The sequence below is a fragment of the Panthera pardus genome, unplaced genomic scaffold (assembly GCF_024362965.1).
Source record: "Panthera pardus isolate Hobbes unplaced genomic scaffold, ASM2436296v1 HiC_scaffold_17, whole genome shotgun sequence".
NCBI classification, from domain to species: domain Eukaryota; kingdom Metazoa; phylum Chordata; class Mammalia; order Carnivora; family Felidae; genus Panthera; species Panthera pardus.
In genome coordinates, this window is record NW_026526732.1 from 41,991,713 (window position 1) to 42,019,211 (window position 27,499).

General features: G+C 35.1%; 1 long non-coding RNA gene across 1 annotated transcript; it reads right to left on the minus strand.

Annotated features, from left to right (window-relative positions):
* Window positions 1–1,111: 1,111 nt before the first annotated feature.
* Window positions 1,112–26,790, minus strand: LOC109248481 (uncharacterized). The gene is made up of 3 exons (XR_002072073.2): window positions 26,638–26,790; window positions 1,446–1,571; window positions 1,112–1,225 (listed from the first exon to the last, which is right to left on the minus strand). It is a non-coding gene; the product is annotated as an uncharacterized LOC109248481 (long non-coding RNA).
* Window positions 26,791–27,499: the final 709 nt, after the last annotated feature.

The following is a 27,499-nucleotide window of genomic DNA, read 5'->3' on the forward strand; positions in this document are numbered from 1 at the left end:
GGACAAAATTTGAGTATGATGATTGGAAATATTTTCCAAAGTGATTTATTTTACTACTGGTTAACACTAAGGTTCTTATTTTGATGTGTATTTTTAATATTCTCATATATTTTGTATGAGCTTGTATTATCCTAAAATCAACAACAGTAAAATACCTGGGTCCATTGTAATAATCAAAAGTATCAACCTGACAACTTCCTGCTTTAAATAAGAAGATAGAATGCTCGGGATTCCATCCCATAAATATTTGAATCCTTTGCTTGCGTAGGACATACTGCACTAAAATGCTACAAAGAATGCAACTATAAACCCATTTGAAAGTAGTATTTAGATGTGATCTAATAGTTGTAGATACACCTTATGTCTTGGGCACAGATACAAACCAACCATGCCTCAGTTCTTAATAATGAAAAAATGAAATAATGAAAAATAATGAAAAAATGAAACAATTAAAAAACTCATTTTCATTGAGTTGACTCTGTTTCATCCTAATTGCCATAAAGCTAAAGATTACATATAAGGGGCGCCTGGGTGGCGCAGTCGGTTAAGCGTCCGACTTCAGCCAGGTCACGATCTCGCGGTCTGTGAGTTCGAGCCCCGCGTCAGGCTCTGGGCTGATGGCTCGGAGCCTGGAGCCTGTTTCCGATTCTGTGTCTCCCTCTCTCTCTGCCCCTCCCCCGTTCATGCTCTGTCTCTCTCTGTCCCAAAAATCAATAAAAAACGTTGAAAAAAAAAAAAGATTACATATAATATGGATATATTTCTTTTAGTTCTTGATCCAAAAGTTGGCATTGATGGGAGACATCTTAAAGCAAAATGAGTTGATTTTATATATCATACATTTTTGAGAACAAATCAAGCTTCTGTAACAATCCACAAATAGTTTCAACCTTCTGTTAAAAAGAGAAGAACAAAATAACCTTAATTTAGTATTTCTTCTTTCATTTTTTTAACTTAAAACTATATGTTAGCATTTCCTTCTCCTAAAACTTTACATCAGCTATTTCTCAACTTGCCTTGCTATCTGGATTTCATACTTTTGTCATTAATCATATTTGTCACATATTTTCCCCAATGGATGGACAACTTTACAGATTGATTTCCACCTCCAAAGTGTTAAATTTCTTTCTATTCCCAGGGTTTAGTTCATGGTGGTGCTCACTGAAAAACACCTGTCAAAATTTTGGGCAAATTGATTGATCTTTTTGGATCTCAACCTTCTCATCTGTAAAACAAAAACAAAAAACAGGAAGATCAAGATAGATGATATATACATTCCTGGTAGCTTTAAATAAGTATAATATAACACGTGACTCATGTAAACACAGATAACAAACATGAGTATTTACTATTCTGAGAAGTAGTCAATTATAGAATTTAGTCAGTAGATGGCACTGTTTATTGTAGTATTAGCGTTAAGAAAGCAATCACAGAATGCCAATTACCTTGCCTGATCAGGATGGAGGTAAGAGAGAAGGAGGCTCTGTTCTTACTGAAGAGAATACATAGATTCCTTAGAGGTTAGAGTGACCTTGAGAAGGAATCCAGCCCATTTTCCTGGCTAATTAGACCTATAAAAGGAAAATTCTATTTCAAGTATTTTTCAGAGTGGTAGATATTTTTAACACACTTCGTCTATCCCTTTCAAATTTGAAGCATTTAAGAAATCTTCTATCCAAATAGCGTCTTTTCTTTCATGTCTCTGTATTCAGTCCTGAGTGGAATTAGAAACAATTCTTCCCATTATTTTCCTGTAAAATCCCTCCAGGTCTATAGAGAGTACTTTATGCATGTACTTTTTTTTTTTTTTTCTTGGAGTCTTCAGTTCTGGGAAACACTATCAAATTTATGAGAAATGACCATTCATATTCTCATACATGAATTCTAATATTAGGATACTATGTCACATTTTAATGTGTGACTATATTAGCTCACACGTACAGTCTGGAATTTATACAGTATTTAATTATTAAATAATGGAAATATGTAAATATTTATAGTATACAACAGATATACATAGCATTTCCATTAGCCAGAACCAAATCAAACCTTTTGGATTAATTAATAGAGCGAAAATAAATAATACAATTCATAACTATTAGGTACAGAATGTTGCTATAAACTCTCATCTTTTCATCTCTCTCCCATTTTTCTATGTAATTTTCATGAATTTGAAATTTCTAAGTGAAAACAAATTAGAAATTAAAGTGCTATGTAAGTAAATTCTATCAAATAAGTATTCAGAATAGTTTTATTGTAAGTTCAGAGAGTTAACTATCTTGGACCATAAGATCTCATTCCTTTTTCTTTTAGCATTTCAAGGAAATATTAGTGCACTTAAGCTTTTTGTAATTCTGTTTCTCCCTACTATATTTTAAGCCTCTTAAAATCAGAGAATATTTATTTCCCATGAATTCCAAGAGCCTTACACAGTACTTGCTTAATAAAGGTATACAGTTGGTGCTTAATAAATGTTGGTAGAATGAATATTTTCACCCAAGTAAATTCAATGATTCAGGAGAATTATCAACTGCATTCAAAATATAGCTTCAATAACTATCATGTCGACATTTATTTCCCCTGTGATAAGTCTACTTATCATATAATACCAAGACTTTTTGGTAGCTTTCCTTGTGTTGTTAAGAAGTAAAAACAAGTGTAAAGAAAGCTACTTAAAAAATAATCCTATTTAGAAATATATATTAAATAATTATCCTTTCTCACCTTCTGATTATTATGAATATGTACATTATATCATATCATTCTGTACAAATGCTTTTTTTTCAGACAAAGCATCATTATAAGCCTTTCCTTTGTTCTCTTACAATTATAAGCTTATGTACTGTTTTTAAATTATTTTGAAAACATTGAGTATTTGATTATTTTCTTTGATTCATTTTGTTTGGGGATTTTATATTTTTGTACTTTTTTACTGCTTTGAAAGTATTTTTAAACATTAATTAATGTTTATTAATTATAGGATGGTATATGCACTGTAATTTTATTCTATACAATACCTTGGATTATGTCACAAAGGAGCCTTAGTCAGAAAATTAGCTTTTTTGATTAATAACGACATTTACTATTTGAAGAAATTACTTGGTATCGTGTAATATCGTTTGGTGTCCTATGAATACATTAAAATAAATAGACTTAGGCCTTTTGATGAAATATACAGATGGAAATAAATGCATGAAAAGGTGTTAAAAATCATTAGCATTAGGGAAATGCAGTTTAAGACCCTGATGAGATATAACCACACATCTATTTGTACAGTTACAGTAAAAATAGTGACAATACCAAAAGCAGGAGGGGATACAGAGAAACTGGATCTTGCACAATTACTAGTGAGAATGTACAGCCAGTCCGGAGAGCAGCTTAGTTTTCTTAAAAACTAAACATACTCTTATCATACAACCAGCACTGGCAGTTCTGCATATTTGTTCTAATAAAAAGGAATGAACTATTCATAATGCAACAATTTGGATGACTCTTGAGGGCATCATGCTGAGTGAAAAGAAGAAGAAGGAGGAGAAGAAGAAGAAGAAGAAGAAGAAGAAGAAGAAGAAGAAGAAGAAAAAGAAGAAGAAGAAACCCCAATTTCTAAGTATCACATACTGTATGATTCCATTTATATAACATTCTTGAGATGACAAAATTATAGAGGTGGAGAACAAATTAGTGGTTGTCAGAGATTATGGATGGTGGCAGAAGGGTGCTATAAAAGGATAGCAAGAGAAAGAGATCTTTGTGGTGATGGCATAGTTCTGTGTCTTGATGATGGTGGTCATTACACAAATCTACACATGTGATTAAATGTTATAGAACTACACACACATTGTGCTCATGTCAATTTTTCTGGTTTTCATATTATACTACAGTTATGTCAGTTATAACCATTGGGGGAACTGAGTGAAGGGTACATGATACTTCTCTATTCTATCTTTGCAACTTCCTGTTTATAACTTTTCAAAATCAAAAGCTTTAAAAATTCATTTCCCATCTTGTCTTAAATTTCAGAACAGACAATATTTTTCCTTTCTTTACTCAATGTAATTTTTAATTATCTTACACTTTACACTTATTCTCGTGGATCTGTTTCAAACTTGCTAGATTAAGCTATTATCACAATTTCTTCTTCTCTTTAGGTTTTTTAAATTTTTTTTGTTTGTTTTTTTGTTTTTTGAGGGAGAGAGAGAGAGAGAGAGAATGTGAGCAGGGAAGGGGTAGAGAAAAAGGGAGACACAGATTCCGAAGCAGGCTCCAGGCTCTGAGCTGTTAACACAGAGCCCTACATGAGGTCTGAACTGACAATCCATGAGATCATGATCTGAACTGAAGTCAGATGCTTAACTGCCTGAGCCACCAAGGAGCCCCTCTTCTTCTCTTTAAATGGTGGTAAAGATTAAGGTATGTAGGAGAAATTTTGCAAGTTTTCTACTCAACAGCAAGGATGGTTAGTATACAGAATAAGACAAAGTTCACTGGGAAAGACATATACTCATGTAAGAGTGTTCATTTTTAAGATAAAAATTTTAATTTCTTTTTTAAAAATGTTTATTCTTGAGAGAAAGAGAGAAAGAGAGAGCAAGTGGGGGAGGGGCAGAGAGAGGGAGAGAATCTGAAGCAGGCTCCAGGCTCTGAACTGTCAGCACAGAGCCTGATGCAGGGCTCAAACCCATCAACTGTGAGATCATGACCTGAGCCAAAGTTGGATGCTTAAGCGACTGAGCCACCCAGGTGCCCCTAAGATAAACATTTTAAATGTTTATCTACTATTAGCTGAACGAGTGATGACTTCTTCTTCTTCTTCTTCTTCTTCTTCTTCTTCTTCTTCTTCTTTTGGGGGGAGAACTATAGATCACTGCTTTTGGTGATTGTAATGAAAGCAGTACCAAACCAGAACTTCCTTTCCATTTTACCTTATGTATTTAAATGTGAACAGCAGAAGAAACTATTAGGAATAAATCTTCCATTTATTCCCCAATCAAATGATGTACTATGCAATGAAATGCTTTGCATTTTCATTTGGTGCACAGATGTGTCTGGAAAGAACCTGACTTGAAATTTGGGATGTCTAGCCATGAATTATTTTCTGCCTCGTAAGTGTGACACAGACAGTATGAATTTTAACTACTGAGTCTACTGCTATAAGATCTTTTAAAGCACGACTATGAAGGACTTTGAAATAAAGTGAGAGACTTATCTGGCACTCATAGATACATGGCTTAGGCTTTAAGTTTGGAAAACACTATCAATTATGTCATAAAACCTGTAATAATTTGTAGTTATTCCTTACTATCATCCTTAACTTGTCAAAGTGGTCCTGGAAATCACTCACAAAAACTAAAATAACATTAATATTTCCAGCCCAAATTCGAATACCTGGTTTATTCAACGTTTTTGTTCATGAACATTTGGCCTAAAAATAAGTTTTATATTTTTCTTCAAACATGTATAAAATAACTTCGTAAGCTTAGATGTAAAAAAAAACAACAACTATGTCTTACAAGCCTTTTGCAAAACCCATTGATGCTCTTTTCTATATGTCGATGTAATTTTTTTATATTTTCACTCTTATCTTCTAATTGTCAATACATAATTTCAGAAGTACCTTTATATATGAAGAAATATTTCTTCTTCTTGCTTCAGGTCTATTATACACTTTGCATCAGGCCAAAGATGTTTAATTGCATTTGTACATGTCTAGACTTTAGTCTTCATTTCCATCATATTCTGTGTTGTTTTTTTTTAATTTCTCGAATATTTATTTTTGAGAAAGAGACAGAATATGAGTGGGGGAGGGGCAGAGAGAGAGGGAGACACAGAATTTGAAGCAGACTCCAGGCTCTGAGCTGCCCACTCAGAGCCCAGTGTGGGGCTCAAAGTCACAAACTGTGAGATCATGACCTGAGCTGAAGTCGGATGATCCACCGACTGAGCCACCCAGGTGCCCCTCATATTCTGTGTTTTTTAATAAGCTTCATGAGGACAAAGCTCAGGAGCACTGTCCGCAGCCCTGAATGTGAAGTGAACTGTGTAGTAGGTGCTGAAGATAATTTTGGTAGTTATAATTTTCTACTTAAGATTTTAATTTATTTCAACTGAATACTTGCAAAGGAATTGAATTTACTTTAATGAACTTCTTTTAAGGGTGCTTTGCTGGCTAAGTTGGTGGATCATGCGACTCTTGATCTCGGGGTTGTGAGTTGGAACCCCACATTGGGGGTAGAGTTAACTTAAAAATATTCTTCCAGAAGTATTAGTCCCATACATTAAAGGAGCAGTATGATAGTGTGCAACAATATTCTACTAGTGACCAAGATGACCTAAGAAGCACAGCCAGGAGACCAGTGTGGCTTAGCTTAACTCACTGTGGTTCAGTCTTCCTCACTGTAACTCCCGGTCACCAGCTCTGTGCACTGCAACAATCTGTGCTTCACTTCCACTCCGCCTTGTAGACTGGAAAAAAAAACTGCACTTGGTACTATGGTTCTATAAAATGGGAAGTGTGTTCCTCAACTTTTCAGCACATGTCCCTTTCAGTAGGTATAAAGAATCTCATTCCCTTTTTTTGAAGTTAATCAAAATAGCCAAATAAATTAAGTATGATCACACACACACACATACACACAAACTCAAATGTCATTAACTACTGAACATGTTTCAACCTTATCCATCACCATTACTCATTGATTCTCATATAGATAGATATAGATATAGATATAGATATAGATATAGATATAGAAAAGTTAGAGTCACGGGAAGTTGCAAAGATAGAATAGAGAAGTATCATGTACCCTTCACTCAGTTCCCCCAATGGTTATACCTTACATAACTGTATAATACTGTAGTATAATACAGTTAGGTGTCTGACTTCAGCTCAGGTCATGATCTTGAGGTTTGTGAGTTCAAGCCCCACATCAGGCTCTGTGCTGACAGCTGGTAGCCTGTAGCCTGCTTCAGATTCTGTGTCTCCCTCTCTCTGCCCCTTCCCTGCTCATGATCTTTCTCTCTCTCTCTCTCTCTCTCTCTCAAGAATAAATAATTTTTTTAAAATCTGTTAGAGCTAATAAATTCAGTAAAGCTACAGGATACAAAATCAATACGCAAAAACCTATTGCATTTCTTTACACTGATACCAAACCATAAGAAAAAGAAATTAAGAAAACAATTCATTTATAATTGCTTTAACAAGAATAAAATATCTAGGAATAAGCTTATCTAACAAAGGAGAAGACCTGTGTATTGAAAATTATAAGACATTATTGAAAGAAATTGAGGAATACACAAATAATGGGAAAGATATTGCATGCTCATGGAATAGAAGAATTAATATTGTTAAAATATCTATACTACCAAAGAAATCTACAGATTTAATGCACTCCCTATCAGTATTTCAATGCTATGTTTCACAGAAATAGAACAAATAATCTTAAATTTTTTGTGAAACCACAAAGGATTTGAATAGCCAAAGAAGTCTTATGAAAAAAGAGCAATGCAGGAGGCATCATACTCCCTGATTTCGAACTATATTACAACCCATAATAATAATTTTTAAAAACCCAATAGTAGCATAAAAACAGGCACACAGATCAGTGGAAAAGAATAGAAAGCCCAGGTGTAAACTCATGTATATATGGTCAGTTAATTTATGACAACAGATGCAATAATGTATAATGATGAAAAGACAGTCTTCTCAGTAAATGATGTTGGAAAAATTGGACAGCCACATGTGAAAGAATGAAATTGGACTGTTACCCATTTCAAAAGTTAACTCATGTATTAAAAACATGAATGTAAGACCTGAAACTATAAAAATCCTGGAAGAAAACATAGGTGAAAAGCCCCTTTGACATAGGTCTTGGCAGTGATATTTTTGGATCTGCTGAAAACAAAAGCAATAAAAGTAAAAATAAACAAGTGGGCCTACTTCAAACTAAAAGGCTTCTGGGCAGCAAAGAAAGCCATCAACAAAAATAAAAAGGCAACCTAGTGAATGATAGAAAACAATTGCACATCATAAATCTGATAATGGTTAATATCCAAAATATACAAAGAACTCAGAATAGCAAAAAAGTCAATAATCTGACTTAAAAATGGATAGAAAATCTAAATAGACAGTGTTCCTAAGAAGACATACAGATGGCCAATGGATACATGAAAAGATGCTCAACCTCAAGAATCATCAAGGACGGCCAAATCAAAATCACAATGAAATATCGCATCATACCTATTAGAATGGCTAGTATCAAAAGACAAGAAATGCCAAGTATTGGTGAAGATATGGAGAAAAGAGAAACCTTGTGCACTGTTGGTGGGAATGTAAATTGGTGCAACCACTATGGAAAAAAGTATGGAGTTTTCTCAAAAAATTAAAAATAGAGCTACCATTTATCCAGCAATCCCCCTTCTGGATAATTATGCAAAGAAAACAAAATGTTAATTTGAAAAGATACATGCACCCCATGTTCAATGCAGCATTATTTGCATTAGCCAAGAAATAGAAACAATCTAAGTATCTATCAATGGATGAATGGATAAAGAAGATGTGGTATATATATACGTGTATAATATACGTATATAATGTAATATTATTCAGTCATAAAAAAGAAAGAAATCTTGCCATTTGTGACAACACAGATGGACCTTAAGGGCATTATGCTAAGTGAAATAAGTCTGATAAAGACAAATACTGTAAAAAAAAAAAAAAGACAAATACTGTATATCTCCTATATGTGGAATCGGGGGGGGGGAGGGGGGACCAGACTTATAGATAGAGAAAACAGATTGGTGTATGTAAAAGGTGGGGTGGGGGTGGGGAAAATGGGTGAATGATTTTTTTTAGATTAAATAAATTTAAAATAAAAATTTTCAAAAATCCATATAATTTTCTAAGTGTATAACAAGTTCTTTCAAGAATTCAGCGAGATTGCTGTTTCTAAAAGCTCTTAAACTCTGAAATATAAGAAGACTACTTCTCAGCATTGAAACTCTCAGCATTGAAACTCAAAGGCCACCTAGGTACAACATGATGAGTAGATGTGTGATAATCTCTTATGTCAAATCTGAAATACGCTTTTCCCAGCCATATTAAGTCTGTTAGAAAAAAACTTTCAAGTGATCTGGCAACTTAAAGTGAAACATATGCTTTGATATTATGTTATTTTTCTTAGGAGTAAGTAATGCCATGTTGCAAGAAGGTGGGTTTTCATACTGCATTTCTAATTACACTCCTGAAAAAGTTATTCCATACATATTATGCAAGAATCTAACCTCAAAAGAAAAAAAATCCAATTTAAGAAAGCTGGATAACATTTACATGGTTATGCATTTCACCACACCCCATACCTTCTTATTTCCTCCTTCCTCTAATTTAGAGCATGTGCTTTCTTTATTCATTTTTGGCTTAAAATTTTATGACTTAATAATAATTTGATAAATTTACTTAGAAGAAGAAATTTATCTAATGACTCATGTAACGAATGCTTACAAAATAAAAGTGTGCATTTTATACCGTCTAAGTGTTTCCAGAGTTACTTAGTCTTGTCCCAAATGATGCTATAAGCTTTGAAATAAAGCAGAAGGCAGAACTTCTGTGGTTTGTGACCCTTTCCGAACTATAGTTTATAGTCATTGCATGTGAATAAATAACTATACATTATTATAATTTTTTCTTGTAACAAAGTTATGAATGAGCCCAAACACAGAATTGTGAGTCCATTTCTCTATAATACAAGAAATATAAGAATTTTTAGAGAATAAAGTTGTGTATAATCTGTTCCTCCATTCTATAATCTGTTCCTCCTCTCTCCTCCTCTCCCTTCCTCTCTCTTTCTGTTTCTCTCACTTTGTTTCTTTCTTTCCTGATTCAGCTGTGGCAGGACCAAATCCTGGAGGGGGGCTGGCCATGTATAAAATTTCTCATTGTGTATCTTAGTGTTCCAAGGATTCTTAACTTTTAAAAGTAGGTTAGAAATGCCGCTCACTATCGTAGGATTTTTGGGAGCTTTGCTTTTGGAGCTCATCAATTCTAAGACACATATATTTTTAATACTAACAAATCTCGAATTGGGATGTATCCTACAATGATGCTACTTAGTATTTTGTCATAGTTTAATTGGTAGGTTTTCTTCCCCCATGCTTTACAACTGACAGCATCCTGAGTTTTGGTGAAATATTGTAGTTGAGATGGAAAAATTGATTTGACTCATTAATTCATTTACATTTATGTTTCTAGTAATCTTTTGTAGTCTGCTCTGTATCTTTCCCTGGTCTCAGCCCACTGTACCTCACCCCCGGGGCCACAGTTTTCCTGCCTATAGATTAAAGAAGGTACATCAAATGGTTTACAAGGCCTCTCTCATCTTGAATGTGTTCTGATTTACTTCTTACTGCCTAGTTAATACCTTTGCCTTCCTGAAGCAGAAAATCACTCAAGACTACAGTGGATCTCTCCATTTCCTTAACTGAATAAAAACAAAAGATAGCAATACAGATTGCAGTGGGGGTTGGTGGTAATAATTAAAGAGTAAGCTCTCACTTAAGTGAAAGAAAGTTTTTATCAGGAGGCACCTTGTAATTGCTTAAAGTTAGGTCTGATAGTTTTTTTTTTAATTTGTTTTTAATGTTTATTTATTTTTGAGAGAGAGAGAGAGAGAAACAACACGAGCAGAGGAAGGGCAGAGAGAGAGGGAGACAGGATCTGAAGCAGGCTCCAGGCTCTGAGCTGTCAGGCCCCAGGCTCTGAACTCATGAACTGTGAGATCATGACCTGAGCAGAAGTTGGACGCTTAACCAACAGAACCACCCAGGCGCCCCTAGGTCTCATAGTTTTAAAGTCTTTACCTGATCCAGAATTCTGGAAAGACCTGTGGGACTTTGTGAAGAAGGTAAAAGTTATTCCATTCTTTTTCTGATCAGTGAAGAAAATGTCAAAGAGCTGACAGTCTTCTTGTGTTCCTTCGTGTCTTTGAGAGAACCAGACACTTGAGGATGAAGAGGGTAAGGACTAGTGACAATGTAGTTCTACCCCATATTCAGGTAACAGACTGCTCTTTATAGGGACTGTTGCCAATTTGTAGTACTCAAGCCAGAAACCTTGATTTCCCCCCTCCTTCTTCATGACTCCTCCCATCAAATCAATACAAAATTCTATTGATTCTAATTAATAAATATCTCCCAAAGCTTCCTGCTTTTCTCTATCACCATGGTCACTATCTTTATTCAGACTACATCATCTCTCTCCTGGCTTATTGCAACAACTTTCCAAATAGTTTCCATTTGTCTAGTCTTGCCTTTTCTTGTTCATTGCAAGGAGGCAATCGTATCTGATAGCTTTTAAAGTCTGAAGAGTATCTAAAGTACTTCCTGCTACAGAATGCAAAGCCACGTACATGCAATTTGATGAGCAGAATCTCTAATGCCCTTTGGTTTTGTAAAGTTTAATGATTATTGCCATTAGAAAAAAATCCAGTTCTATTTTTTCTTTTCGACAGTGCTTCCAACTTTTTTCATATTATGACACATCACAAATCATAATATTTATGTGACTTAAAAGGATAAATTGGGGAGGGGGTTGGGGAGTCTACATTGATCTTGATTTTTAAAAAAAAATACATTTTTAGGTCATATAATTACAGTAAAAAGTAAAATACAGAGTGTTAGGAAAGAAACTAAATAGTTTTGTGTTGTACTTTCAAATAAAACATTTTTCAATTTTTTCCAGCTAAGGAATTTGAATTTGCAAACGTGGATATAACTTTTATTTTAGAACTTGTGTTTGAAGTGTCTTCACCAAATTTCTAATCAAAAACTTAAATGACCACCTCTCTGAAATCTTGATAGTGACCAATCTGTAAAGAACTTTGATCTCATAAAAAGTAGCAAATGATAGAAGTGTATTAATCACTCTTTTTATATTTGATGGAAACTCCTTTGTCACCATTAACCAGAATTTGAATAACTTGAACTACTTAAATGGTCCTTAAAAATGCAATCTTTTCTGCATCTAACAGCTCTCATTTTGTCTCTTTCTTTCTTTCTGTTCTTTCAATAACCAGTATCATCTCAACATTTTGATGGTAATGCAGAGATTTCAAAATTTCAAAATAGTGATGAAACTTTTCCTCAAGTATAAATGGTATTGCTCTAACAGAATATACTGAGAACAGTTCCCCAGAGAGACAGAACCAACAGGAGAGAGAGAAATAGAGACAGAAACAGATAGAGAGAGAGAGATTTTTATTATGACTGGAGGTTTGGTGAGTCTAAAATCTGATAGGGAAGGACAGCAGGCTGGAAACTCAGGAAATAGTTGCAATTCAAGTCCTGTAGAACCAGGAGGACAATCTGATAGATAATTCTTTCTTGCTAGAGAAGATTGACATTTTCTATTCAAGCCTTCAGCTGATTGGATGAGGCCCACCCAGCTAATGGTGGACAATCTGAATGTAATTCCATCCGAAGATACCCTCACAGAGACATTCAGAATGATATTTGACCAGATATCTTGGCACATAGGCCAAGAAAAGTCAACATTAACTATCACATACACAGTTTTAATAATTCTTAGGATTCAAATTATGATAACTAACTAAATATCTCTAATTAACCATTTACCTTTCCCAAAGGAAAATTTTTCTTTGTGAGTACACATTACTATAATATTTATATGGTCTTTGCAAGTTTTGATTAAAATTAAGTACTCCAAATTTTTTACTTAAGTAACCTTTTTAGAGGAGCCAATAACTTGCATTTCATTTTACTTTTGTTATTGCTCATGAGTATCAAATACAATCCAGGTCTAATCAGTACAGAGTGAAGTAAATAATTCTCTAATGGAGTAAAATATGCACAAAATTGAGGATTACAGTAAGACTTATGGCTAGACCCTGCTTACCAATGTGATTGAAGTTCATAGAGGTTAATTAAGGTACAGCAGTGTAGAGCCAGAGGGACAAACCACGGGGATGAGGAACACAGGCTCTGCAGTCACAATATTGGAACCAAAGCTTTTCTGAAGCTTAAGTTTCTTGCCTCACAAGCCTGATTGTTATAAAGAGTAAAGGAGAAAAAAAAAAATAAAACACAGTTCTCACATAGTGGCTGTTGCAGAGTAAGTGTTCAACAAATAGAAGCTACTGTAATTTTTGTTTGTATTTATTTTTTACTTTGTTTATAGTTATGTTATCCTAAAGAAGGAGCTGGGGATTTGAGTTTAGGACTTTTTTTTTTTTTTTTTTTTTTTTTTTTTTTTGCTAAAACTCCTATTCAATAAACTATTTCTCAAACTGTTATTTTGGTAGAACTGGTCAGGGACTAAATACCCAAGGAGAGTAAAAAGGGAAGAAAATGGAAAAAATAAATCCTAAAAAAATGAATTGTCAATCACCTCATAAAAGCTTCTTATCACCAAGATAAGAGCGAGTGGAGACATTTCCCTAGATTGCTATCAAAACACAGCGACAGCATTTGTATTCAGTGTGCCAGAAAATGGAAATCTTCTTTCCCGTTTACTTACTTGTATTCATCTCTAAGATTATGGGGGGGAAATATTAGTGGATCCCTTCTTGAAAGGCTGACATGAATATTTAAGCCCCTATCAGCACCAGCTGCAGTTCAGAATCCCCCACATTCCATCCGCTGATGAAGAAGTCATCAGCAGCACTAAGTGACTCTTTTCTCCTCTCCAACCATTTCTCTTATTGGCCTATTTAGATTTTTTTTTTAATCACAAGTGCTGAGTTTTTTTGAGGGCAAGACCTATCATATTTTGCTCCAATCTGGTTGTGGTTACAGTGGTTCCTGCTCCTGTTGCTGAAATTGCATTTCTGATCATTCAAATTAGGCCTCTGGAAATGGCTCATTCTGACCGCGCTAGTGGTTATTTCATATTTCAATCTGAGAGATATAACTATCTGCTCTCTTCAAAACCAACAACCAAAATAAAATCACATTTATTTCCCTTCTTTTAGGTGTTTCTGGAATATTCTGGGAACTGTAGAGAAATGAAACATGAAATATAAGACAAAGCCCCTTCTCTCGAAGGGCTTTATTCTAGAACACAGTGATAGCATACATATATGCTTAAGGACAAATATGTCCCTACACTCATCAGATATATTTTACTTACAAGATGCGGAGCATTACGGTAGAGACTTTAAACAACAAAAAGCTGTGTTATATATGTTTCCTGTTTTTGAAGCCTTAGAATTGAATAGGGTCACTCATTTAAGAAAATGATACATACTCTGAGTCTTACATTATAGGTTCAATGCCAATCAGCAATGACTGTGGGGGAAAAAAATCTCATATGGAAGGAGACAGGGTAAGAAAGGACAAGGCAGAAGCAGGGAGCTCTTAGTCATGTAGCTTTGCTATAACACAGAGTAAGAATTAAAATCATTAGAGATAAGTCTACAAACATAAACTGATAGCTACTACAAAAGGTATTGAGTTTGAATATGGGAGAATGTTTAAAGTGTTTTTTTAAAAGAATGATCATAATCAAAGAAATACTCCAGGCACGTTTATAGAAAGATTAATGTATCATTAGTGACAACAAAATATTGGGAGTAGAGATTTGGACTGAGATGCTCTTCAGTCTGTTAAATTGCCTGAGTGTGAATGCTTACAGTCAAACTAGTAAGGTGATATTGAGAATTTAGAAAAGGACATGAGTGTGTTAGATATTTTGAATATAGATCCTCTAAGACCCAGTGACTTTTAAAAGTGAGAACAAAGAAAGTTATCTCTGATATTTTGAGAATGATCAAAATAAATGACCCGGACTATAAAAAGTTGGAGGATTTGCGCAGAAGTTGGGGGTAGTGATATGTGGACAAGAGCAGGGAAAGGAAGAATTGAGATTAATAGCCGGTCATTCAGCAGGTAGGTAGGAACAGAAAAGTAGATCTGAGGAGAGAAGTCAGTAGAAAACAGAAGTTTAAGCCTCATCTATATGGAAGTGATTACTGAAGTCAGGAACACTGATGACATCACTGGGAAAAGAAGTGTCAGAGAACAAAGGGAACTTACATTTGTTGACCACTTTTCATATATCAGATACTGGGGTTGGTGTTTCACAGTATCGCATTTATCTAGTGTAAAAAAACCTTGGAAAATGTCCAAGAAGCGGTGGGGAAGAAAGAAAAAAAATACCATGCAAGGAGAAAGAAGAGTGGGAGGAGAAATGAATAAAGGAAAAAAATCCATATGCTGTCATACTCTCTAAGCAAAAGGAATGGAGAGAGGTGGAGGTCAAACTATTTTGTCAAATACTGAATGGGAAACAAGGAGAGGGGGACATTGAAGATGAAACCAGAGAAAGGGTTGATTTGTAATGATCACTGAGTTTCATGAGATAAGTGTGGGGGGAAAAAACAAGATATCAAGGCATGAAGATCAAGTTTGTAAAATGTTCAGGGCAGCACATCACAAAGATTAGTGTTTTTTTTCCTTTTTTTTTTTTTTTTTTGCCCTTAGCACTACAGAAAAAAATACAATTTCCTGTTCTTTATTCCTTGCATCTTCTTCCTTGTGGTCTTTTGCTTAAATTCCTTCCATTCTTGTCTCTGTGAAAGAGATGGCTCTACGTACACTGGAACTTTCAGTATATATTTATAAAGCCCAATTTACAAAACTATTACTAGAAATACACCAGTGAATTATTTTCCTTCCTGATGGCTTTGTGCATTTTCTCACTGTCAGGTACTATTGCTTTGTGTATACTACCTAATTTAATTTCTAAATGACCTTATTGTATTATTGTTATATCGTTATTTTTATTTGTCAGTGAGGCACACAGAGGCACAGATAGATTAGCTAACTTTTCTGATAGAAAGAAACTCTCCAAATAGAAATTAGAGGCATCTTTTATGCATGGATTATATGTCTTTTGCATGTGTGATTTAAATAGATAAATATTTAGCTGCAGACCCATGATCTTAATTGCCATTTTATGCTTGTTTCTATTTGTTTCCAACAAACCTAATGAATACTATTCATATGTGCCCCACATAGGGAAGATACAGTGGTCTTCTTTATACTGGGAATGAATACCTTCAAAAGAGAATAAAATTCAAACAGATGAATGAAATAAATTTACAAAAGCAGTATTTTAGGAAAACAAAATATAAGTTATTTTAATTCAATATGAGGAAAATTAAGTTAAGACAATTGCTAATTCTTATATTGTAAGCTTTTTGGTATATTTTATTGTAATAATTGAGGTGTTGGGTTTTACATGAGACACTCAAAGGTATTTCAGTTTCTCCTTTTATGTGTTTATTTCAAAGGTTTTGTCATCTCATATTTTTCTTAGTGGGTATATTTTATATTGATATTTTAAACATTACTGAGGTTTTTCTTTCTGAAATTTTGTAATTTATTAGGTTCTAGATTTTTATACCTTTTCTTTATTGCTTCTATTGCAAAACTATTAGAAAACTTGCTAAGTAAAAATAATGCTGTAATAAGGGTGGAGTGAATCTATTTTTTTATAAAAATCTTTCCAAGTTGTTCTCTTCATTTTTGTTTTAATATTCAGCTGCAGAAACTAAATAAACAAATCCCCTCTAGGGATGATAAGAATGTAAACACACTCTTTCTCTCTGTCTCTGTCTCTGTCTCTCTCTTTCTCCCTCTCTCTCTCTCTCTCTCTCACACACACACACACACACACACACACACATCATGTTCATCTCCTTATGAGACACATTTAGGATATTAGGCAGGTGCATAAAGGTCTTAAAGACAACTATTTATTTTCTCACTCTAGTCTTAGTGAGTAAGGCAAAGCTATCTCTTATTTTGTTTCTAGAATACTCAATGTTCCATCAGTTCAATTACAGATGTCACCAATCATCCAGATATTTGATCTAATTATTCAGATGTTTATCAGCTTTATGTGACAAAACTGGCCCAAATTGACTTGAGCTGTTATTTTAATGCATGGCAGTTTAGACTGAGGAAAGTATTAAATGTAGCCCATCCACATGGCCTTAATGGAGAAATAAAAACTGGCACTTATATGTTCCCATTAAATCCTATGGTCATGTCTATTCACTTTGGTAAATTGACTCAATAAAATTTGTTAGAGAGGTTCTGCCCCAAGAATCTAAAGACCTAGTCTGCAGGGATATCTTTGAGTGTTTATTTAGCTATTTAAATTTTTTTGAGTCTAAATTGATAATCACATTTTATATTTGCCTTACTTATCTAAGTTTAAAGCTGAAAATATCACTTTATTTCCTTAAAATAAATTGCTTTCAAAATAAAATTAATACTATTTCTTAGACTACCAAATGTTACCTAATGGTGCATAGAATGATAACGTAAAGAAAGGACAAGTTTTAGAAAGAAACACATCTGGTTTTGAATCCTAGCTCTGCTATTATGGATAACTCAATCTTGAATAAGTTAGTTAATTTCCCAAATCTTCAATTTACTCCCCTGTACATGTAAGTGTTATTATAAAGATTAGCTATAATGGATATAAAATGCCTGGCACTTTATAACTCGTAGCTTTTATGATTTTCTTAAGTTCTCAGAGTAAGTACATCTCTTTAAGATGGAATGCATCCTATGTGGAATTTTAACCTTATTAGTGCTTGTGATCCTTCCTCAATCTTAAATGTGCTACTATTTGAGGGCAATATGCACCCATTCATTCAACAAACATTCTTCTGATACTTACTATATTGCTGGTCCTGTCTCTGCATAGAAATATAGTGAGGAACAAATGGATATAGTCTCTGTACAATTAGGGTTTGAAACTAATTGGGAAGAAGAAATAAACAAGTAAACAATCAGATTTTTTAAAATATATGATTTGGGGGGTGCCTGCATGACTCAGTCGGTTGAGCATCTGACTCTGATTTCAGCTCAGGTCTGACTCTTGATTCGGCTTGGTTGTGGGATAGAGCCCTGTGTTGGTCATTAATGGTGAACATGGAGCCTGCTTAAGATTCTCTCTCTCTTCCCACCCCCCCTCTAAAAAAGAATAAGATTTTGAAATATACTACTGAAAAAAGTGTAGGTACTGGAAGAAAGTAGAACTGAGTTATATTAGATTATCCAGCAAGTTTCTGAGTAAGTGCCATTGAACCCGATTCCTGAAGGATAGGTATGGTTAATAGGTAAATTATAGAGCAAATGGAAATTCTAGGCAGAGAAAATCAACGTGTAAAAGTCTTGTGTCTGGAAAGAGCTTTCTGTGTTGAGAAACCGAAACAAGATTGGTGGCATTGCAAAGTTGGGACAAGGAGTGGCATGATCAGAGGGGAGCCTGGAGTAATGGAAGAGAAAGGCCATCAAAGGCATTTTAGAGTAACTCTTGAACTCGATCTTGAAAGGATTGAAATGAACGGATGCTTTATTTAGCCTCTCCTTCCACATCTTTCACCAAATCCATATGAAAGCTAAAAACCAACTTTATACATGTGTAATGCTCAAAACCAAGAAAAGACTCTCAGGGAACTAGAACATATAAAGAAATCCTGAAAGAAAAAGAATGCAAAATGTGCAAGAGAACTTCTGTCACTGAATATGAGAAGGAGCAAGCCTGCTTCATCACCTCAGTCATAGATATTACGGCCCACAGGCGTGGGCAACCAACAAGTTGGTTAGCTGGAGCACCACAAAGGGGACTATGTAAAGCAAACACCAATAGCCCTACAGAGTAAAGTGGGCAAATTCATAATCACAGTGAGAGACTGAACATCCTTCTCACGGAAACCAACCAAGAAACCACCCACTAATAAGAAGGGATATGGAGGGGTTGTGTAATGCACTTAACCAGCCTGAGTAGCTGTACAAAGAAGCCTGTACCATGCATGCAAAACTAATATCATTTTCAAGCACACAGACTACAGCCACAAAAATTTATCATGCGTTACACCACAATGAAAATGTCAGCAAATTCCATAAAGGTGATATTATACAGGCTGCATTTACTTATTCATCAACAATTACAAGAAATTCAGCTACTCAAAAAATCTCCATATATGAGGAAATTAAACACATACGTGTGTACAAACACATACACACAACCAAATAACTATGAGGTTAAAGTGCAAATCAATATGGAACTTGTAAACTATTCAGAGATAAATAAATAAGTGAAGTGTTATATAACAAATCTACTGGAATATGAAGCAAAATTGAGAAGAAAATGTATGAACTTAAGTGTATCTATCTATCTATCTATCTATCTATCTATTTATTTATTTTTATATTTGAGAGATAGAGAAAGAAAGAGACAGACAGAGTGTGAGCAGGGTAGGGGCAGAGAGATGGAGACAGAATCTGAAGCAGGCTATAGGTTACTAGCTGTCAGCACAGAGTCTCAAACTCATGAACTGTGAGATCTGACCTGAGCCGAAGTTGGACGCTTAACTGACTGAGCCACCCATGTGCTCCAAGTGTATCTATTTAAAAAGAGTATTAAAAATAAATAATCTATGCTTTTAAGACAAGTATCCAGGAAACAGAACAAAATGAACAGAATAGAAAAAAGGATTAATGTAAATGAAAGCATAAACCAACTAACTAGAAAATAAAAAATGAAAAATTGAATAAAAACAAAAAATAGTAGTTTGAAAAGATTAATATGATACTTTAGTAAATATGATCAAGATAAAAAGGTACAGATAATTGTAGACATGAAAAGGGAAACAAGGACAATACATAACACATTGACAAATTATAGGAAAAAAATCAACTTCAGAGCAATAAATTTGTAAATCTAGATTAAATAGATAATTAATTTTTAAAAATATGTACACCAAAAACTGTAGAAATTTTTGGAAAGAAATTGAAGAAAACACAAAGAAAAACATTCTATGCTCATGAATTTGAAGAACAAATATTGTTAAAATGTCTATACTACCCAGAGCAATCTACACATTCAATGCACTCCCTGGCAAAACAACTCCAGCATTCTTCACAGAGCTAGAATAAACAATTCCAAAATTTGTATGGAATCAGAAAAAAACCTGAATAGCCAAAGTAATGTTGAAAAAGAAAACCAAAGCTGGAGATATCACAATTCCAGACTTCAAGCTGTAATACAATGCTGTAATTATCAAGACAGTATGGTACTGGCACAAAAACAGACACACTGATCAATGGAACAAAATACAGAACCCAGAAATGGACCCAGAAATGTATGGCCAACCAATCTTTGACAAAGCAGGAAAGAGTATCTAATGGAAAAAAGACAGTCTCTTCAGCAAATAGTGTTAAGAAACCTGGGCAGAGACATGCAGAAGAATGAAACTGGACCACTTTCTTACACCATACACAAGAATGAATTCAAAATGGAAGAAAGCCATAAATGTGAAATAGGAAGCCATCAAAATCCTAGAGGAGAAAGCAGGCAGGAACCTCTGACCTCAGCTGCAGCAACTTCTTACTTGACATGTCCCCAGAGGCAAGGGAAATAAAAGCAAAAATGAACTATTGGGACCTCATCAAGATAAAAAACTTCTACACAGCAAAGGAAACAATCAACAAAACTAAAAGGCAACCAATGGAATGGGAGAAGATATTTGCAAATGACATATCAGATAAAGGGTTAGTATCCAAAATCTATAAAGAACTTATCAAACTCAACACCCAAAAAACAAATAATCCAGTGAATAAATGGACAGAAGACACGAATAAACTTTTCCAAGGAAGACATCCAGATGGCTAACAGACACATGAAAAGATGTTCAATGTCACTCAACACCAGAGAAATACAAATCAAAACCACAATGAGATACCACCTCATACCTGTCAGAATGGCTAAAATTAATAACTCAGGAAACAACAGATGTTGGCAAGGATGAGGAGAAAAGGGAATACTTTTGCACTGTTGGTGAGAATGCAAACTGGTGTAGCCACTCTGGAAACAGCATGGAGGTTCCTCAAATAATTGAAAATAGAATTATCCTACGACCCAGCAACTGCACTACTAGGTGTTTATCCAAAGGATGCAAAATGCTGATGCAAAGGGGCACATGCACCCCAGTGTTTATAGCAGTGCTATCGACAATAGGCAAATTATGGAAAAAGCCCAAATGTCCACCGTCTGATGAATATATATATGAATATGTATATACACACACATATATACACACATATGTATATCATATACTCGGCAATCAAAAAGAATGATATCTTGCTATTTGCAACAACGTGGATGGAGCTAGAGGATATTATGCTAAGTGACATAAGTCAGGCAGAGAAAGACAGACATCATATGATTTCACTCATATGTGGAATTTAAGAAACAAATGAACCTAGGGGAAGGGAAGGAAAAATAATATAAAAATAGAGAGGGAGGCAAACCATGAGACTCTTAAATACAGAAAACAGACTGAGGGTTGTTGTAGGGGAGGTGGGTGAGGGGGTGGGTAAAGGGTGATGGGCATTAAGAAGGACACTTGTTGGGATGAGGACTGGGTGTTATATGTAAGTGATTGATCATTGAGTTCTACTCCTGATTCCAGTACTACATTGTATGTTAACTAACTTGAATGAATAAATAAATTAAAAAATTAAAAAAAATAAATTTTGAATGTTTGTACTTTTATGGTCTATTATAACTCAAAAAAGTTTATAATTAATAATAATTAAAAACATACTCTCCAGGAAAATTTTTAAAAAGGAGAGGAAAAAAAATTTTTTTTAATTTAAAAAGGAGAGGAAAGGAGCTAAAATGTTCCAGGCAAGTGAAAGCAACAGAGGCACACATGTACACACACACGTGCACACTCACACACACATGCACAGTGTTTCCTTTCGGGCATGTTTCAGAACTGTACTGTATTCTGTGCCTTGCAAGTAAGTTATCAGGGACAGAGGGTAGGAGTTGAAACCTCTGCCAAGGAAGAGGCAGGAGAAGCAGTAGTTGTTCATAGTGAGCAGGGGGGCTTGACATAGAAAAAATAAGCAGTATAATATTATCTATTAATAATATTTTTCGTCAAAGAAGCCTCTGAATTCTAAGCAGATGTATTTTGTACTTTCTGTGCAGGCCCAAATCTCAGAATCTAGGCTATGAGAATGTTTAATTTGAAGACTCTGAGAGTCCAAGGTAAACAAGAATGACCTTTAATTGCTCCCTCCTGCCCCAGTAGGTGCTCCGAATTAAAAAATAATTCTAATAATAGTTTATGTGATTTTGGGTTCTATACAATCTTTCTTAAAGTATTTATTTTCCTGGTCTGTGCCACTCTAACAACTAATTGTAATGTTTTAGAAAAATGCACACAGTCTTCAAAATCATAGGAACTACCATTAAGAATAGAGTGGAAAAGGACAGGAGACCATCTGGTTTCTTTTCCCAACTCTTAAATAAATGCTCTCTTATGGTGTGTGAATTTTATCTATTTGTTATCTACACTTTTTAAAGGGCAAATAAGCTTTTGTTTCTACCATCAGGGCTGGGACGATACATCTAGAGGTGATGTATCACCTGTGACTCTAACTGCCCTTTCCATGGGAGTGGGTTAAGGTCACTTAACGTATTGATGGCCTGGTAATGCCATTATGGGGTCTCGTTTTCATCCCTTCAATTTTAATTTTTAAATGCTATGTCCTTTTTATAAAGGGTTATTTCAAAAATACAAGACATAGGGGCGCCTGGGTGGCTCAGTAGGTTAGAAGTCCTACTTTGGCTTAGGTCATGATCTCACAGTTTGTGGGTTCGAGCCCCACTCTGGGCTCTGTGCTGATGGCTTGGAGCCTGGAGTCTGCTTTGGATTCTGTGTCTCCCTCTCTCTCTGCTCCTCCCCTGCTTGCTCTCTCTCTCCCTCTCTCAAAATAATAAATAAAAACATTTTAAAATACAAGACATAAATAAAATAGCAGTAAATATGATGAAAAGTCATGTTAGAAACATATACAACTTAGTCTGATCAGCCTGCCTTAACAAGGCATCACAGATTGGGTGGCCTAAACAATACGAATTTATTTTCTCATGGTTCTGGAGGCTACAAAGCAAAGATCAAAGTGTCAGCAAAGCTAGTTTCATCTGAGGTCTCTCTTCCTGGCTTGTAGGTAGCAATCTTCTCTGTACCCGTCTGTGACCAAATATTCTCTTCCTATAAGGACACTTGTTAATGTTGGATAAGGGCCCACTTTAATGACCTCAGATTAAGTTAATTACCTCTTTAAAGGCCCTATCTCTAAATAGAATCACTGGGGGTTAGGATTTCCATATGAATATTTTGGACAGGGACTCTATTCAGCCCATAGCAGGAGATTTTAGTGAACTATACATTTAAAGGGGGGGGGGGGAAGAAAAATGTGGCATAAACATAGCTAATAAGACCATTGTGTGAAGGAATGAAAGAAAAATGGTTTGAGAACCCTTTAAAATGCCTACGAACTTGGCCAATTAGTCAAACAGTTGAAATTAATTTCTATCTCCCATACCATAACTTCAGAGTACTTTGTTGTTTCCTGTAGTTGTATTAATTGAGTTAATTGTGTGAGGATCTGTTAGAAAATGCCTTGCACATAATAAGGACTTAGTATTAGTGCTCGATATCCTCATTGTTAGCTCGCATTCATCTGTCTGCCTTTAGTGAAATAAGGTATTCATGTGACCGGCTCCACAATCATGGTTTCCTGAAAGGTAGAGATTTGCTTCCTTTTCTGTCAACACATAGCGCTTGACCAATAGAATGTGGTAAACCAATGTTAAACTTCACAGGAAAAATAAAAACAAGAATTTACCATTTCTTAATCTTTTTTTTCCTTAAAAGCCTGGACTATATAAATGTTCTAATACATGCTGAATGACATACAAATAATATTTACTTAAGTAAACAATTTTTTTGAAACAACAGAAGAAAACCCATTTGCTGAGGCATTTTAGAGGCTCATGAGAAAAATAAGAAGGAGCTAATTTTAAACCATAAAGAATTCCAATTTGGTAGTGTTTGTAAAATGCTTTGAAGACACAGAGTAGTGCATGTGCCTTTTTTTTTTTTTTTGAACTTGGCAAAAAGGAAAAGGACATTGAATACATAGAACCAGATGGAGTGTGAAAAACATGAAGAAACAAGTGAAAACTAAATCATGAAAAATACAGTTTTTTGGAAATAATTGACATTTTTGTTGTCATCTGGAATAAACAAAGCTCCAAGTTCACAAAAAGAAGAAAATTATTTTTAAAATGTACAATTTGTAAATGTATTTTTATTTTTTGTTGTCATCTGGAATAAACAAAGCTCTGAGTCCACTAATAGAAAAATATTGTTTTTAAAATGTACAATTGGTAAATGTATTTTTATTTTGAAGATGTTTAATTAGGAAGATATTAATAGTTTTATCATTTTACTTTCTTCCAGAAAATAAAAAGGGGGTGTCTCTGTCTTCACGGGCTAAACAGGAAAGCTCTCCTTGACCTGCATGCCTCATCCTTGCGTGTGAGACTTGTGTTTTGGTGTGGGCTGCAGGTACTGTAGGCACTGTGGGTGGCTTCTTCATCACAGGTTGTTTCTATTGTCTTGTGTTTTGTTTCCTTGCTTCATAGAACTCGATTACAAAACACTTACCTTTATTGGTGCAATTCACTAGTCATTTTTGTGCTGCCATTCCAACAATTCACATTCATACTGCAGTTTTTTAAGTAATTCAAAGTGTGTATTTTGGAAGGAGTCTGGCATGGTTTGAAGAGCTCTGAATTCGGACTTGGCTGGGAATAAGGTTCTGCCTGGCTAGGCATTAGATATAAGACAATGGGCAAATCATTTAATTTCTCTAATCTTCTCTTTTCTTATTTGAAAGGTGAAGGAAATATTTATTCTTGCTAGCCAATGTACTTGTAATGAGGATTGTATGTGAAAATGTATATAAAAATGCTTCTTAAATGAAATGTGGCTTATTTCTATTTGTTTAGCAGGACTCGTAATTGGCTTTTCTCAGATTGCCAGCTCCCACACTTTAGATCCTATCAATGGCAAGAGATACCTGTTCTCTGCATATACTGCTCAGAGAAATTTTAGCAAGCAACCTTTATTCTTGATAAGTTTGACTGCATGATAGGAGTTGGTGTATGATAAGACATAAGCAAAATTCAGAGTTGAAAAAACATTCAAGAATATCTAATTACGTTTCCATTATAATTTTCAAATCAGGAGGCTAAAGCCCAGAGATGGTTAATAATTTCCTTAAGATCAGTGTGCTCTGATATTTAATTTAATGCTTACTATGTCTCATGCATGATGTTACTGGAAAAAAAATCACTAGGTTATGTTTACCTGGAGTGCAGGGCCTTGTCTCAATTTTTTTAGATCAGGGTTCAGCAAATGAAAAATGGACTATGACCTGTTTTTGTAAATAAAGTTTGTTTGGAACATAGCCACACCTATTTCTCTAAGTATTGTCTATGGCTGCTTTCACAAAGCAGACACCATATGGCCTACAAAGCCTAAAATATTTACTGTTTGGACTTACAGAAAAAATTTGTCAAGCTCTGTTTTATGATGACATGATTGCTTTTTATAAAAGTTCTTTTAGGGGAGCCTGGGTGGCTCAGTCGGTTGAGCGTCCGGCTTCAGCTCAGGTCATGATCTCACAGTCCGTGAGTTCGAGCCCCGTGTCAGGTTCTGTGCTGACCGCTCAGAGCCTGGAGCCTGTTTCGGATTCTGTGTCTCCCTCTCTCTCTGACCCTCCCCTGTTCATGCTCTGTCTCTGTCTCAAAAATAAATAAACATTAAAAACAATTTAAAAAAAAAGTTCTTTTAGGATACCTTAAAGAAAGTGATACTTGTTAGAAGAAACTTAAATTTTAGGAGTGTACAAAGTGAAATATAAGAGAGAAAACTTTTCATTCATTTTGGATTCTTTTTCTCTCACCTTTGGAGCCTAGCACAACCACCTGGCACAGTGTAAGTGGTCATCAATGAATATTTGTCAAGGGAAGGAAGGAAGGAGGGAGATTAGAAGGGAGAGGCAGGAACAGGAAGGCTAGGTGACAGGCAGAAGGTCAAATTGGTTGAATTTAAGGTTAGTTCAGTCATGATGATGAGAAAAAAAAACCTGATTTTTTTCAGACCTTCACCTTGTTCTAAAACTTGATATCCATTTCTGCCACAGTGTGAGTATTTTGAAGAAGATAATAGATTTTATCTTCGAGCACTACTTTTTCTTTCATTCTAACATTGGAGACATGCTACGCAAGAAGCAGATTTGGCGAGGGGTGTGGTTCTGGGCTACTACCTATACATAAGAAAATAAATCTCATAAATGCTAATTTGCTTTGGCAAAAGGAAAAGAGTTTGTTTCCCTCTTTTTGAGCAAGAAAATATGAACCTCATGGTTTGCACGTAGAGTGGGGCTTCTGAGACAGAGAAAAAATTTCACATTAAGCAATAGATTTTCCCATAATAAACAAGAGAAAGCAATGGATACTTCTGGAATACTCTCCGCCCTTATTTCCTAGAGGATTACAGACCAAGGGTTGCCTTGGCAGGCACTTAACCACACTGTTTTACTGAAAGATTGCTCTCAGGTCACTAAACACAAATTACACATGCTTCTGTCATGCTATTTTAAAAGCAGGTTATTATAAAACAGTGCTGACCTATGAATGCTCAAGAGAAATGTGTCATGAGAAAGTAACCATAGGAAGTTTACCTATTTCCTTCTTATATTCCCATTTCTTCTCATCACTTTTGCCTGGTGAGGTAATACAATACAGAAACCTTCGGCTTATTGTTTTAAGCAGAGTTCATCTAGTTCGTTTTGGGTTCCTGGGTGGTGAATTGCTCAAAGACCTCCCATGGGTAGCAAACCTTTGCATTGTAATCTCATTACACAACAGTGAAGATCTGTGGAATGAGTTGTTTTTGTTTTGGTTTTTTTTTTTGCCCTCTCGCTGCAGTTTGTTTCTACCACATAACAATGTGATACGGAGTGAAGCTGGCACAAGTCTCTGTATGTGATATTAACTTGGAACTGCTTTTTGGTTGTCATCATTGACCATGTCACCACTTTGTCACCTGCCTCCTAGATTTTGTCAGCTCTAGCTGGGTGTCTCAGATCACTTTCATCCCTGTGGAATGTGCCTGCACCATTGGCATGAGGGCCAGTCCACTCAGACCCCCACACAAGGCTATCACCGCTGAATGGGTTGTTTTACTTGTGTTCTCCGGATTTGTGAGATTAATTCAAAGCCCTCCCCTCCGATGGGATTGGGGGGATGGGGAGAACTCCCAAGAACATCAGAGGAGGAAGCACTCTTTCTAGTTATTTGCTTGTGAGATTGATTTTATGAAATAAAATATGTAGTGGCCCCTTTACCCACAGCCTTTTCTCTCTCCAGTATGGTGGCTGAGTTTTCCTCAGCCTGTTTTTTTTTCATTCAACAAAGAAAAAAATGTTTATTGAGCCCCAGAACTCCAGTTCTCAGCATCTGTTTACACTCATGGAATGACTGAGTATGTGTGAAAAGAAAATGGCAGAAACCAAGAGGATAAGTAAGGAATGGCCCCGTTCC